We start from the raw sequence: 13,432 nt of genomic DNA on the forward strand, positions 1-13,432 counted from the left end.
GGAGCAGTCCTGCTTTCAGTCTTCTGTGCTTATTTTACATTCTACTTGCACATTTTTCCCCTTCTGTTAGTATTGGTTATAGCAATTTTGCAATCTGAGCCACATTTATTTTGATTTTTTTACTCCAAGAAAATCTAATTGCAAGTGTATTTCTCCATTGGATCAATGAGAACTCATCCAGCTGACTCCTGTGATCAGAACTTGTACTGGTGGTACAAGGCCACCAGTACAGAGAGAGCAGACCAGCTATTTTGGTGGCAGTTGGTGTTTGGGTCCACTCTGGGATTATATGAGACTCTGTTCTTAACACACATGGCAGTGTGTATGGCATTTTAGCAGGCTGATATATATCAGTTGTGTAACCACGATTCCCTGTGGTCAGATTGCCAGAAATGTTAAGGCCAGACACTGCTGTTGATTTTAAAGGCAGTTGTTGGTGCTGAGTGTTGGGTACAGAAAACTAAAGACTGCTTCTGAAAAGTAGATGCTAAATTCTTGTTTTATCTGCCTGCCAGTTGTGAAGTGTCAAGGATAGCTGCCTGCCTCATAAACTTGTAGAGATGTTTAAATCTGAAAGTAAACTGAAATTATTTCCTTAATATTTAGCAACATGTCTTTAGAATGCAGTTCACCTCCTGAAAGTGGTTGTGGTGTTTGCAACCTGAAAAATACAGTTGGCAAGGAAGAGCTTTCCTGTAGATTAATCCCAGATTTCAGGGACTGAAAACTTTAAGATCCAAACAAGAAATACAAAATGGGGAAGGAACAGAGAGAGTAATAATTCTTCACTTCTTCCTGCATTCTGAAACTTGTTTTCATTTATTTGAAGATATTGTCAAAGAGAAACTAATTATCATTACCAAGCCCGAACAGGTTTTGAATGGGATCTGCCACAGCTGCTGGAAAGAAGCTGTTTCTTTTCAGATTCTTCTGCATTCTGCCCCTTGTTCATTTTCCCCTACTCTCTACAGAGAAGATTATGCAGTGTTTTCCATAGGACAAAGTGTAAATTATTGATTAATGTGCTGTTACCTAGAGTTACACCAGACAGAGCAGGTAACCACAGTGTGGTGTGTGTAGCTAAAAAAAAAGCAATGGAAGGACACAAAAAGTCTTTGGAGGTTCAAGTCCAGTAGCAGGATTTGAAAATCGGCTAATTCTGCTACCAGGCTGCCTTGTGCTTTGACGTGGGACATAGGTCCAGAGGCTTGTATTTTCTTATGGACTTCATCCTGTTATTGTCTTACTCCTCCTGACCCTCACTGTGTGTGTGCTACGTGTCTGTGCTGAAAGTTGGTGCACTAACAGGGTAACGCTTCATCTTGAATAACCCTGCCAGCAGCGTGCGGTCAGAGGTGTGGGTACAGTGCGCTGCCTCCGAGGTTTCTTCCAGCAGATGGCATGTGGAGTTTCTTTAACAATACCAGCACCCGCATGAAGTAACCTAGCATAGAAACAAACGTGTATGTTTACAGATTACTTACCCGAGCCAGTCCCCAGGCTGTCGGGAAGAGGAGGTGCGAAGGAACATTCCGGGCTTTTTCAGCAAGGCGAGTGCATTCGCTAAGCTCCTGCTTCCTTTGACGAGGGGTATTTTTTTTTTTAACGGGGTAGTGAAGGCAAATTGTACTTTATAAAAATTCTATTTGAGAGATTTTGTTCTCTCCGGGTTTTTTTTTTTATACCTAATGATGATTCTGAAAGAACAGGATCTTTTCAGAACAGGATGCAAGGAAAAGGTGTTTGTTCTAGGTCAGGCATGTAAGTGAAGACTTGGATTTTATGTTTGGAGTTTGATATCAAGACTAGGTTTCATTTGAATTTCTAATCAGAGTTGAAAGCCCAAAGGACTTTTCCTTGTTGCCGTGTTTGCTAAATTCAGTGTGTCCCAAGCGGCTGCAGGTAAACATCAGGAATCACGACAGGACAGCCGGTCTGTGTGAGCTGCAGTAGTGCAGACCCGGACAGCCATCACGGTTAGCAAACGGACTTCTCTCGGTGCATTCCTGCCTACGGAGCGGACGGAGCGGAGCAGCCCAAGCGGAGGGCTGGCAGCAACCCTTTCAAGAGGACGTTAGCTGCGGAAGCTCGGAGCGGGATCTGGGCTTCTCTCCCCCATTTTCCCTGCCAGGTGTGACCAGCGGGCACCCCTGCTCTAACGGACCGCCCGATGGCAGCGGTGCAAGCCGGGTCAATGCCCCAGCGAGGTGTGGGTAACGAGCAGCCCATCCGGAATCCTCCCGCTCATCCCTCCCCTCAGCGCGGCCCCGCCCACCGCCTCCCCGCGCTGCTGTCCCATTGGCCTCGCGGGGTGCGGGGCTGCGCTCGGCAGCGCTGATTGGCTGTAGAGCGCGGGGTTGGCCGCAGAGCGGCGGAGGGGCCGCGCAGGGGCCGCGCAGGCAGTTGGTGGTGATCGTGGGGGCTGTGACGGTGACTGCCCCGTCCGGTGCGGCCCGGCCCGGCCCCGCGCAGCCTGGTGCCACGGTGCGCGGCGGCTGGAGGAGACGCAGCGCTGCACCTCCGGGTGAGCGGCGGAACCGTGCGGGACGCTGGCCGCTCGGGGCGGGGGGCCTGGCGGCTGCTTCCCGGCGAGCGGTTCTCCTCATGGCCCCGCGGGGTGGGGGAGGAGGGTGGGCTGCCCGATGGGCGCCGGCCCCTCTCCGGTACCCTTCCCTTGCCATGTGCCCTCAAGGGCAGCGCTGCGGTACCCGTCACGCCGGGGCTCTCTGGGCATCCACCGTGCCGCTCTCCTCTCGGATGTCGCTGGGAGGGCGGCTTAGGCGCGGAGATCCACGGGGCTGTCTGCCTTCCACGGGCTACCGGTGCGCTGACATCCGCTGTAGTCCTTGGGTTGTCAGACCCGAGCGTGGCTCCGGGCCCTGCGGGTGCCAGGCACGGCACGAGGCAGTGATTCCCCATGGATTCGGGGACCTTCCTGATCAGCGGTGTTGTTGTCACCCGAGAGTTCCGCCGCATGAACAGAAGTGTGCGGTGCTGTGTACACAGGTCTGCAGCCGGGCCGTGTCTGAAGGGATCGAGTCCAGCGGGCGGGTGGACCCTGCCACAGACTTGCGCAGGGGAAAAGGGAAAAGAAGGGAACGAGAGGGCACAAGACCTGGTAGAAAATACATGCATACCGTGCAGAAAACCCTATTGGCTTTGCAGATAGCTCTCCCCTTCTTAATTTGTTACAGCCAGCTGAGTAATGGTGTTTATGGAGGCCTACTGCTGCATTTCCAGCTGAGAGTCTTCAGTTTCCTGTTCTCCAGCTTGTGATGCAAAACCCAGCCTCCTGTCTCAGGCTTTGCATGAGACCTCTTTCGCTTCACTTCCCTTACCTGCTTTGAAGTAGTGTGTGGCTCTTTACCTAGAGCTTTACCTTTGCCTAGCTTGGCTTTTGCCTCTGTGATTCTCCTTCTCTGTTTATAAAATACAGTGAAGGGAGTGATATGCAAAGAAACTGAAGTCTTGTTTTCCAGGTAATTTTGTAATCAGTAATGAATGCTCAGGGGTACAAAACCTGGATTTTGCCCTGCAGTTCAAAGGCATGGCTCATGGGCATATGTTTTCAGTCAGGGAGTTCAGTAAAGGGTGAAAGTCAACTGATACGAAAGGAGGGTACTTACATTCTGGAAGCTCTACAGTAAGGAAGTTACCTATTGAATCTTTTGTAGTCTGATTATTTTAGTATAAAATTAATTGATTTTTTTTACAGCTGTTGTTGCATTGTGGGGTGGGTTTTTTTGTTTTTGGGGGTTTTTTACTGTAATTGGTCTGTCTATGCATTTGAGTAGTGTTTTGGGCAAATTGTGTCTGGGCTAAGTTTGTCTTCTCTTAACTGCAGTTACAGTGAATCAAATACTCGATCACAACTTGCAGTACTAAGGCACAGTAAATGCAAATGATAATATCTGCATGTCATAGTGTTTGTTATCCTCATTGTTCAGAGCACTTCACAATGAGATAAACATCACTGGATGGACTGTACAGATGGGGAAACTGAGACGGATGCAGGGAAAGAAATCTGTTACTGCAAGTAACCTGCTAGGTAGCCTTTTGGACTCGAGGTCACTGTTCAGGTCTTCTCTGTCTGCAGTTAGCAAGTGCTCTGCCATTACACTGCATTGTACTTCTTGGGCAACTTGGAGTGCAAGGCTATGATGCAGACATCTTCAGACAATGGAGACCTGAGTCTGTAAGTGTATGGTGTTATTAGAGAAGCTGACCACTTATAAAATGCAGGGGAAAAAAATTACAGTAGAACTGCTTTCTCCAAAGTTCAGCCCTTTAGTCTTGTCAGGAATAACAGGTTTAGCAGCATGCTGTGCAGTGAGGTGCCTTGTGCATTCAGATGCAGAGTAAACTGAAATAAGTGGTTAAAATGGGATATTTATGCCCAGGAGGCAGTAAGCAAACACAGCATGCAAATAAATGCCAAGCAGATCAGTAGGTATACTGCTGGCAGCTATGTTGTCATTAGAAAAGGAAAATGTCCTGATCTGGATTTTCTCAGAAGCAGAGAGGAATTAGGATGTGCATAGGCTGTGTGTATACACATCCAAACCAGTTCACCTGCCAGCAGCTTAGAGGTCTCCGGGTGTTCCCGTGCCTTGTTTGGTTTGTGTGTTGCTTAACAGTGGAGTTTCGGAACAGTTTGTACAATGCCTTGTACACCCCACAGCTGGATTAATCAGCAGTCCAATAAAGCTGCCTGTGTGTTGAGGGACAACCACACAGATCTCAGCCTGGCCAGGTGTGCTGCCCTCAGAGCTGCAGAGTGTGTCACCTGGGTTGTGCTCTGATCACTGGGCCTGAATTAAAGCAGTTCAAGTTACCTTACGACAAACACATATACTACTGCTCAGCTTCATACTTACAGTGATTGTAACATCAGGGTTCATTGTATTAGGAAGATGTCAAAGCTGGCCTAAAGCTAATTTGATCTGGTTCTTGGCTTCCCAGCTCTGTTTTATGACTTCATGGATTGAGAGTCCTTTGCAGAGCCACTTTAAAAAATTCTAGCTGTTTCAAGTACAAATTAGGATTCCTTTCCTTTCTTATCCAAATGGAAAGAGCTTGTGGAAATGTTTTGGAAAAAAAGGGCTGTTTAGTGGTGGTACGTGTGTGTACTGTATGAAAAGTATCGCATTCATGTTGTATCCCTGTTGTTAATATACATCCCTGTTGTATCTTAAAATATTACTGTATTGACTGTATACCGGAAACTTAATCAAATGGTGCCTCTTTGAACTCGAATGAATCTCTTTTGCTTTTAGCTGTGCTTTTACCAGAAGAAGCAGGGAGAAGAAAAGAATATGTGTTCATGGGGCATTTCTCAGATTTCATGTAATACACTTCTTCTCTGCATTGCTTTCAAGGACTATTTGATTCCTCCATGTATGTCAATCTGTATGTGCCATTTTTGTTCAAGGAGGCTTTTCCAGTAATGCCTCCTATTCTTTTACAGTTCTTCATAAGCTCTTAAGAATTTTTCAGGCATAATGGTAAGCCTGAATCAAATGGTGAGGTATCTTATCCCATTTGAAAGAACAGAAAAGAGCTGGATTCCATCATGAGAGTAGCGAGTGCTGATGTGTAGGAAGTTGTGAAAGTATAGGTAAGTAAAGCAAAAATGACACATCAGGAACACTGTAGCTTAAAGACCACGAATAGAGCACACAGGTAATTATCAGTGTGGGCTTGTCACCTATGGAAGGATGGATATGCTGTAAGCCTTACATAACAGTTGTATCTTTTGGGGAGGCTGAAGACTCCCTACTCTTGTTCCAGACTGATCTGCTTTCAAATTCCTTTTCTTCATGAACAGAATAGGTTGCCTTAGGTCAGGAACTTAAAGTAGGTAATTCTACCAGCTCTGTGGCTTGAAAGCCATAACATCCCTGTCCCCCTTTGTTTCTGAATTTTGTGATCTGTTTTATCAGATCACAGTCCTGTTTCCTGAAGTGACAGCTATGGGCCAGGACAACACAGAAAGTGACATTTTCTTAGCCATGTGGTGCTTGTGCAAAAATAACAGTATTCTGGGTGTTTTCCAAGGTATGCAAAGTCTATAAAACAGAGAATATTGTTGTAAATTGTTTCTGTGGCTCTCAGACTCTTTTCTGAGCTGTGGGAGTAGGGGTTTATAGTGCATCCTTCTATTAGACTGTCTTTCCTTTTGCAAAATATTTTACTGTTCATTTTCTATCCCTTAGCCGGATACTAGAAACTCAGCAGAAGAATTGGCTAGGAACTTTGGTTATGTATTGCAGTTCTTGCTTCTATGAAAGAAGAAGGTTGTCTCTTGCTGTCCAGAGCAGGTGTTTCTGTTTGCAGTGGAGAGAACATTTTCAGAGAGTATGATTTTCTTTTTTATCACATTTGCAGCATGGATTTTGTGTTCTTCCATCCTAGGTTGTAGATTTGGAGTATTTTTGCGTTTTGTGTGTAGCAGATTGTACAGCTGCAAATTCTGTTGAGGAAATGAATACATGTTCTACCTCAGGCTGTATAGTCAGTTATTTTACTGCACCAGCCTGCAGCTGATCTCACTATCTGCCTTTGGAAAGGGATATTGCAGTTGCTTCTGAAGCTGCACTTCTGAAAGCTGGGCACCTGCAGTGTCAAGGACCACAGGACATGAACTTCCTTTTTAAAAGAAATGATAAAGCTGCACTGGTTGATGTGAGAAAGCACAAGAACCATGCAGCTGAAGTATTGCTTTTAGTACTTGAGTGCTGCCAGCTTGAAGAAAAGGGCCAGGAATGTGCATTTTAGTTATTCAGACTTAGGTGATTTCCCTTTATATTGTCTATTGTAATTATTTTAGTGAATCTCTTTCAGTTTTAATGCAGGAAAAAAAACATTTGTGTAGATGAGTCTTTATACTGTACATCATCAAACTCTTATTCTGGTCTCTGGCTGAAAGGCAGAGTACTATCTAAGTTTCTGTGGCAAGGTATAAGGCACTTTGAAGGCAATAAATCTTCAGACTTGGTGAGTTTCCCACTTAGATTTTATGATTTCACTGAAATACAACTTGGCATTGCCAGGGAGTGGAGCTTTCTAGGAAGTGTTTATCTTCTTGGGACTCTCATGAAACTCGGTAGTTTACAAATGAAAATGAATTCTCATGGTGTTTCTGGGGACAGTATAGAGTAATACAGCTGGCTAAAGATTTAATGTAAAAAGTCAGTATATCTCAAGTGTATTTCGGGTGACAGGATGAAGTGACAAAGTACTGGCTTAGCTGTGCAGAGGGTAAAACAACTTCTGAACCTGTCTGTGGGTTTCCTTATTTTGAACAATTAAAAATATTCCTTATTCCAGATGGAATTTTCCTTGCCATCCCCAAGCAAAGTTCAGTTTTAATGTCACAAGTGAAAATGAGGTGCTTTGCAAGTGACGTGCTCATTTATAGTTCTAGTTTATGTAGGACTTTTTTAGCAATGTCCTCAAAATGCCCGGAGTTTGAAACCTGGCATAGCTCAAGTACTTCCTGGTTTTTGTTTGTTTGGGGGTTTGGTGGGTTTTAATTTATTTTAATACTTTCCTAGCTAGATGTGGGGCAGAAAATTGTCTGGATATTAGCAAAGGGACTGAGTAATCACTGAGCAATCCTTACCTGGCACCTGCTAAAACACACAAGTAGAATCCAATTTAGCCTTGGCTTATAGCATACTAATATTTTGTGCTGATTCCCCCATGATGCTTTTCACTGCATCAGCTGAGAGATTTGGATTCCAGTTCCCTTGTCAAAGTCTTACCTCCGTTCCCCACTGACAGTACTGCTTTCACAGCTATATCAGCCATGATGCATGCTGGCATCAGGATCAGAATGCCTTTCTCAAGTTTCCTTTCTTCTGCCATCATTATATCATGGGCACTGGATTTTCCTTCCTGAAGCCTTTTAGCCTGCCTGCAGTGTCAGCATGATGTACTTCTTCTGGTCTTCCCACTTAGCTTTCCAGCCCTTGTGTTTTCACTGTCTTGGATCTGTTTTAAGAACCTGTCAGCTCTAAAATACGTGCTTTTGACTAGAAGACCATTATAGGTCTGTAGGAGGTACAATAGAACATATGCTGACCTGTTCACTTGGAAAGGGAAGCTGGAAGAATGGACAGGGTAAGTCAAAAGAAAAAGTGAGGAGAGGAGCTGTCCTGCCAGCCATGTTAGTGGGCATCTCAGCCTGAAGTACACAGGTTACTTGTGTGTTGGCTGGGTGGCTAGAAAACATTGTGATATAATTATGGGAGTGGAAAAGTATTATCAAAGAGTGTGGATTTCTAGCACAAAGTTTTCAAGTTGTTTGTTGAGGATGAGGTTTAAGTGCTTCTCTGGTTGTGTTTTTTCTCCCCTTGGTTTCTCACAGAAGAAAACAGTGAGTGTTGGGAAAAGACATAAATTAGTGATGATGTTTTCATGATATCCTATTTTTGATGTTTGGCTCAATTTTAAAGTATCCAGCTTCCATCTATAAGCCTCGTACCAGACAAAGCACAAGGCAGAAAGCTCTTCATTGAATTCTGTGCCCTAGTGGATGATTCATGCTAGCTTTCTTGTTACTGTAATCATCCCTTCCTTTTCCTCCTTCCTATCCAGCAAGTGAACAACCCTGCAGTTTTTTTTTTCACAAGAAAAGAGATACAATCTCTTGCTCTTCCAGCACTTTTCCTTTCTGAATGAAGTAATGCAAGAATGTGGGTTTGCAGAAGCTACTGAGGAAAACAGAGGAAGAGAGAGGAAAGCAATTTGCAGAGAAAGGAAAGAATATTCCTCATTTGTATTTGTATTGCATCAGGCTCAGTCTCAATTAAGCACTTTGAACATCACAATAGTATGCCAATTTTGGCTTCCTCTTCTAGCGAAGGATAGTGTGTGCAGCGGTTCTTGGCAGGATTCCTGGATATTAAATACAACTGAAATCAACTTGTATATTTTAAATTGGTCTGGCAATAATGCAAAAATGTGAATAAGTTATATAAATAATATAAACGGTAAGTATTTTAAATAAGCTTAATGAGCTTGGCATAATTTATTAGTGGTCATATTTTTTGTTTCTATTATGTTTCTTCCAAATCTGTCTGTCAGACTTTCTTCATGTTAGATGCCAAATAATGGGTACCAGCCATCTTGTTCGTCTCTGTCACCTCCCTTTCCACATCTGACATGAATGACACATGTTTTGTCAGGTGCTTGCTTGATACCAGTGTTGTAATGGATGCCAAAAAAAAATCAGGACATTTGGAGTAGGACAGAGGGAGCAAGTTTGTATTGAGGCATTTTTAACAGCTCACTATTTAAATCTGAGGATATAAATGATTGCCTCAGTGGGAAGTGGAGAAGATGACAGGTTAAAAAGCTGTTTAGAAACCAGACCAGACTGCTGTGGCATGACAGAACAGATTTCAGATGTAAGGCACGTGCTGGCAGTGGCCTGGAGTGTGATCCTGGCACACCATGCTGCAGCCAGGCTGGAGGCTTCTGAGTCCTCTCCCATTCCATCATTTTGGGCAGAGTATTCTGCTGAGTGCACTGACAGCAGTGAACCCTGGGCCAGGCATGAGGGGTGGGTTTTCCCTCTGTGGACCATACTGCCATCCACCTTAGTGTTCTCTCATCCCAGCTCCAGCATAAAGCAAACCTTGTTTTTTGCTCCACAGCTATTGCTGCAATGCAGCTTCCTGGAGAGGGAAATAGGATTACACAATCAGAGAGTACTGGTGAAGCTAGGAAAGCAGAGGATGAGCTTGTCTCAGATGATCTCCATGCTCCTTGTTTGTAGTCCAGTTTTACCAGCTAATGGAGGTTGGGGGTGAAATTCCTCAGTTCCGTGATTTGTGCAGTAAGCATTGAAAGGGGCTGGTGTAACTGCTGTAATGTGATGCTTCTGCCTTGGCTGCAGTAAAAAGCAGCTGAGGGAAAACATAAAAAGGGCTAACTTGTGTTTTGAAGAGGGGGAGTAGAGGCAAATAGAGATAATGACAAGTAGTGCATAATGACAAGGGGCTGGTTTCATCACTAATCTTTATTTTTCCTTAGCCAAGAAGGTGATTGGAAAGTATCACTTCTGATGCAACCTGTAAGATTCCTGGTGTTAATTTATACATAAAAATTGGATAATTACAATGATCATGAATGAGTTCAGAATTTGTTCTTTTGCTTCTCAGGAGATTTTAGTGTAGTAGGACTTTGTTCCATTAGAGTGGTAGAACTGATGAACATGGGTTTAACAGGGAGTCAAGCGTGGCGGCCATGCTGGTTTGACCTCTTATTCCTCACACTGTTCAGTTGTTTCCTTTCATTGGTGTACTTCGTTTTCTCTGAGCTGAACTTGTGACTACACTGGGTGCTGTGAAGGGTTTGGTGATGTCTATTCTCCAAACTGGGAGTCTTTCTGGTGTGGATGGAAGTCTGAGCCATGCAGGTGACAGGAGAGCTAGGTGAAAGTGGAGTTCTTCAGAAAAGAGGGAAAAAAGATGCTACTACCCTTGCAAAGCCAAGGTTTGTTAGGTAATGCCATAATTAATTTCTGAACACAACACTTGCATAAAGTTGTGGGGTTTTTGCAGAAAATATGCAGGGAAAATCATGTTCCAGAGCAATCTAATTAAAGACAGTAAATAGTTCCTGGGTCCAGTCTCATTGTTCAAAATGGAAAAGAGAGGAAAATGGGACTGTTTGTTACATCTGGTCAAAATCCATATGCAGCCTTGCATAACTGATGTGTGCTCTGGCTGGTAAGCCTGGTTTAGAGCCACATTCCTCTCATCTGTTGTGAAACTTCAGCCTCTGGTTTGTCTTTCAGCTACTGTCACTAGTTAACAGCAAAAAGGGAAACGGGGCAGCTTGAGTATAACTGACACAGTGCTTCTAAAGGCTGACAAGGCACATGATTTAGTAAATTCTATGGAGAAATAGCTGATTACTAGTAAGTCCTGCACTTGCATCCATTTGGTGAACCCTGATTGTATGTATGAAGGAGAAGAAACAGTTGTTTTTTCTGAGTGCTCTCTTGGGGGCCTCTTGAGAGGGAGAGGTTAAGTACCACTTAAGGAGGATGGAGGGCAGCTCTCTGAAGGGAAGTGCTCCACTGTCCCATTATGCTGCTTACATTGATAAGGTATCTTTAGAATGATAAACATTTCCCTGAACAGATTTTATTCAATAAATTTGCTTTATTTTATTTTATTTTATTTTATTTTATTTGTTTAGTTTATTTTTTCTTTTGTTTAACCTAACTTCTAGCTCCTTATTCCATACTGACTGTATTCATTGTGGGGTAACTTAGGGTTGCTGCTTAAAATTACACTGGCAATAGATTTATGTTGGTCTCTTTTTGAGATCAGTCATTCCTAGTGTTTATTAGCCAGTGGCAATAAACTCTGTGGCAATATTGTAGTTACAAAGGCAGGCTTGTCTGACAGTGAATAAATGGGGGTTAGCTGCTCCCCCATGCCACCATGGATGGCAAAGGACAGTTGACTTTCTCTGCCCTTGTTGCATCATTTTTGTGATATTTGATAGAAAGCAGTCTCCTACGTGTCCCGCTGCACTATGGCTGGTGATATTGCCAGCTGACTTGTTACTAAACAGTTCATAATTGTGGCCTATATTTGCAAGATATTTCCTTGCAGCACCCATGGATGTTCCTCATGGGATATTGTGGAAGTGCAGGACATGCAGTGTCTCTCTTGCTTGCTGGAAATGCGTAGAGCCAGCACAGAGCTGCCCACACAGTTGGTGTGGGAGGTGAAGTGTGTGGCACCCAAATCCTTAAGAATTGTTTTCCATTCCTGCTTTTAGCTTATCTGTAATTCTGGTCCAGTGGGCCTTGTCCGTCATGAAATGGAAATAGTTGGTATCTTCTGTGATTCCAGAAGCAACTGATGTAATATCCTGGTTTGTGTCCCCACTCCCAATTTGTACAGCCTCTCTGAGCATCACGAGAGTTCATTCAATGATTTCTTGATCCCAGGCACCTCTTTGAGCCCATAAGCTGGATCAAATCATGATACTGATTTGCACGGTACTAGCAACCTTCCCAAAACTGTCCAGTGCTTTTTAACTACCTAGATGTGATGTACGGAATCTTCTCATTCATGTGATTCATTGCTTATACGTACCAGACTGAAAATGCAGCACTCAGTCTTTTGCGTGGGTGTCAGTGTTACTGTGAGAGAAGTTGGTGCAGAGGAGATGTACCTCAAGGAGACTTTACTCATGAGTTTGGCCATTAACTTACTTAGTAAGGTCCAATTTACCTCCTCCACTTTGTGTCCAGGTATTTAGTGCTTGTGTGGAATGTTTTCATGCAGCAGCTCCGTGAGTTTTGTCAAATAGGCAATATAGGAGTAAATAACCACAATTTATGCAGTGGCCTTGTGCAGTTTTTTTCCCTAGTGGGTAACTTTCAGATGGTGATAACCTTCAGTGAGTCTTCCAGTTACCAGTTTTTCTACCTTGCTTTTAATTCAGCAGAGTGCTTCAGCTCATTCACAGCTACGGTTTTGTGAATGGTCCTAGTGAAGTAAAAGGGAACACTTGAGAAGTATGTGTCTTGCTGAATCAGATTGGCACTCGTTTCTTTGTCCATCTGGAGCCCAAAAATAATTTTCAAAACATACTAGGGAATTTAACCACAGAGTCTGTTGATTAACAGTGCATACATATCCATGTTCCCTGAACTGTTCTGGAAACTGCCCCAACTGCTATTCTTTTAAGCCTGTTATCTGATTAAACAGGCAATAATAGGACTTTTGAATAGTAGATATTCATAGTAATTGTGGTTAATTCTTATATTCCTTTCCATCTCTTCCTTACAAACGTGAAGTTGTCACGTTTAATGGAAATTAAAGTAGTTGCCATCTGAAAAGCAGAGGGGGGTGATCCCATCCCACTCTCCCTGTGTCAGTGTAACTTGAACCAGTTACTGCTATGTGAGTGATGCAGGTGCAGTTCAGGTGTCAGTGGTATTGATTGCTGTGAATTCCAATCTGTTAATGAAACTTTTTACTTCTTTCTAAAGGGCTAAGCAATCCCAGTCTTTTATTTTCAGTTTTGCCTTTCATTATAATCTTTATTGTCCAAATAAGAGTCTTATTCTTCTGCCTTCAAGTTATTTGCTCAGATTTGATAATTAACTTCAGGGTCAGCATTTATATGGCCTTACTTTATATTTTCTTCCAACTGCATTAAAAGATTTTTTAAAATATATTTTGAAGTGAACCTACTAATTACTCTTACTGCTCACAGTACCTAAAAATTGATTTGAGACACCAGTGAGTGCTTTATTCCTTCTCTGAACATGGCAAGCCCTTAAGAGGGCTGTTGCTTTTCCTCTTCATGCAAGTTTGGGGTCCTGAGACCCTGCTTTTTAGTCTTGTAGCAACTTTGATTTTTGAAGCAGGACTAGGACTTGGTGCTGGCGTGC

Source organism: Melopsittacus undulatus, chromosome 8, assembly GCF_012275295.1.
Source record: "Melopsittacus undulatus isolate bMelUnd1 chromosome 8, bMelUnd1.mat.Z, whole genome shotgun sequence".
In the NCBI taxonomy this organism is placed as follows: domain Eukaryota; kingdom Metazoa; phylum Chordata; class Aves; order Psittaciformes; family Psittaculidae; genus Melopsittacus; species Melopsittacus undulatus.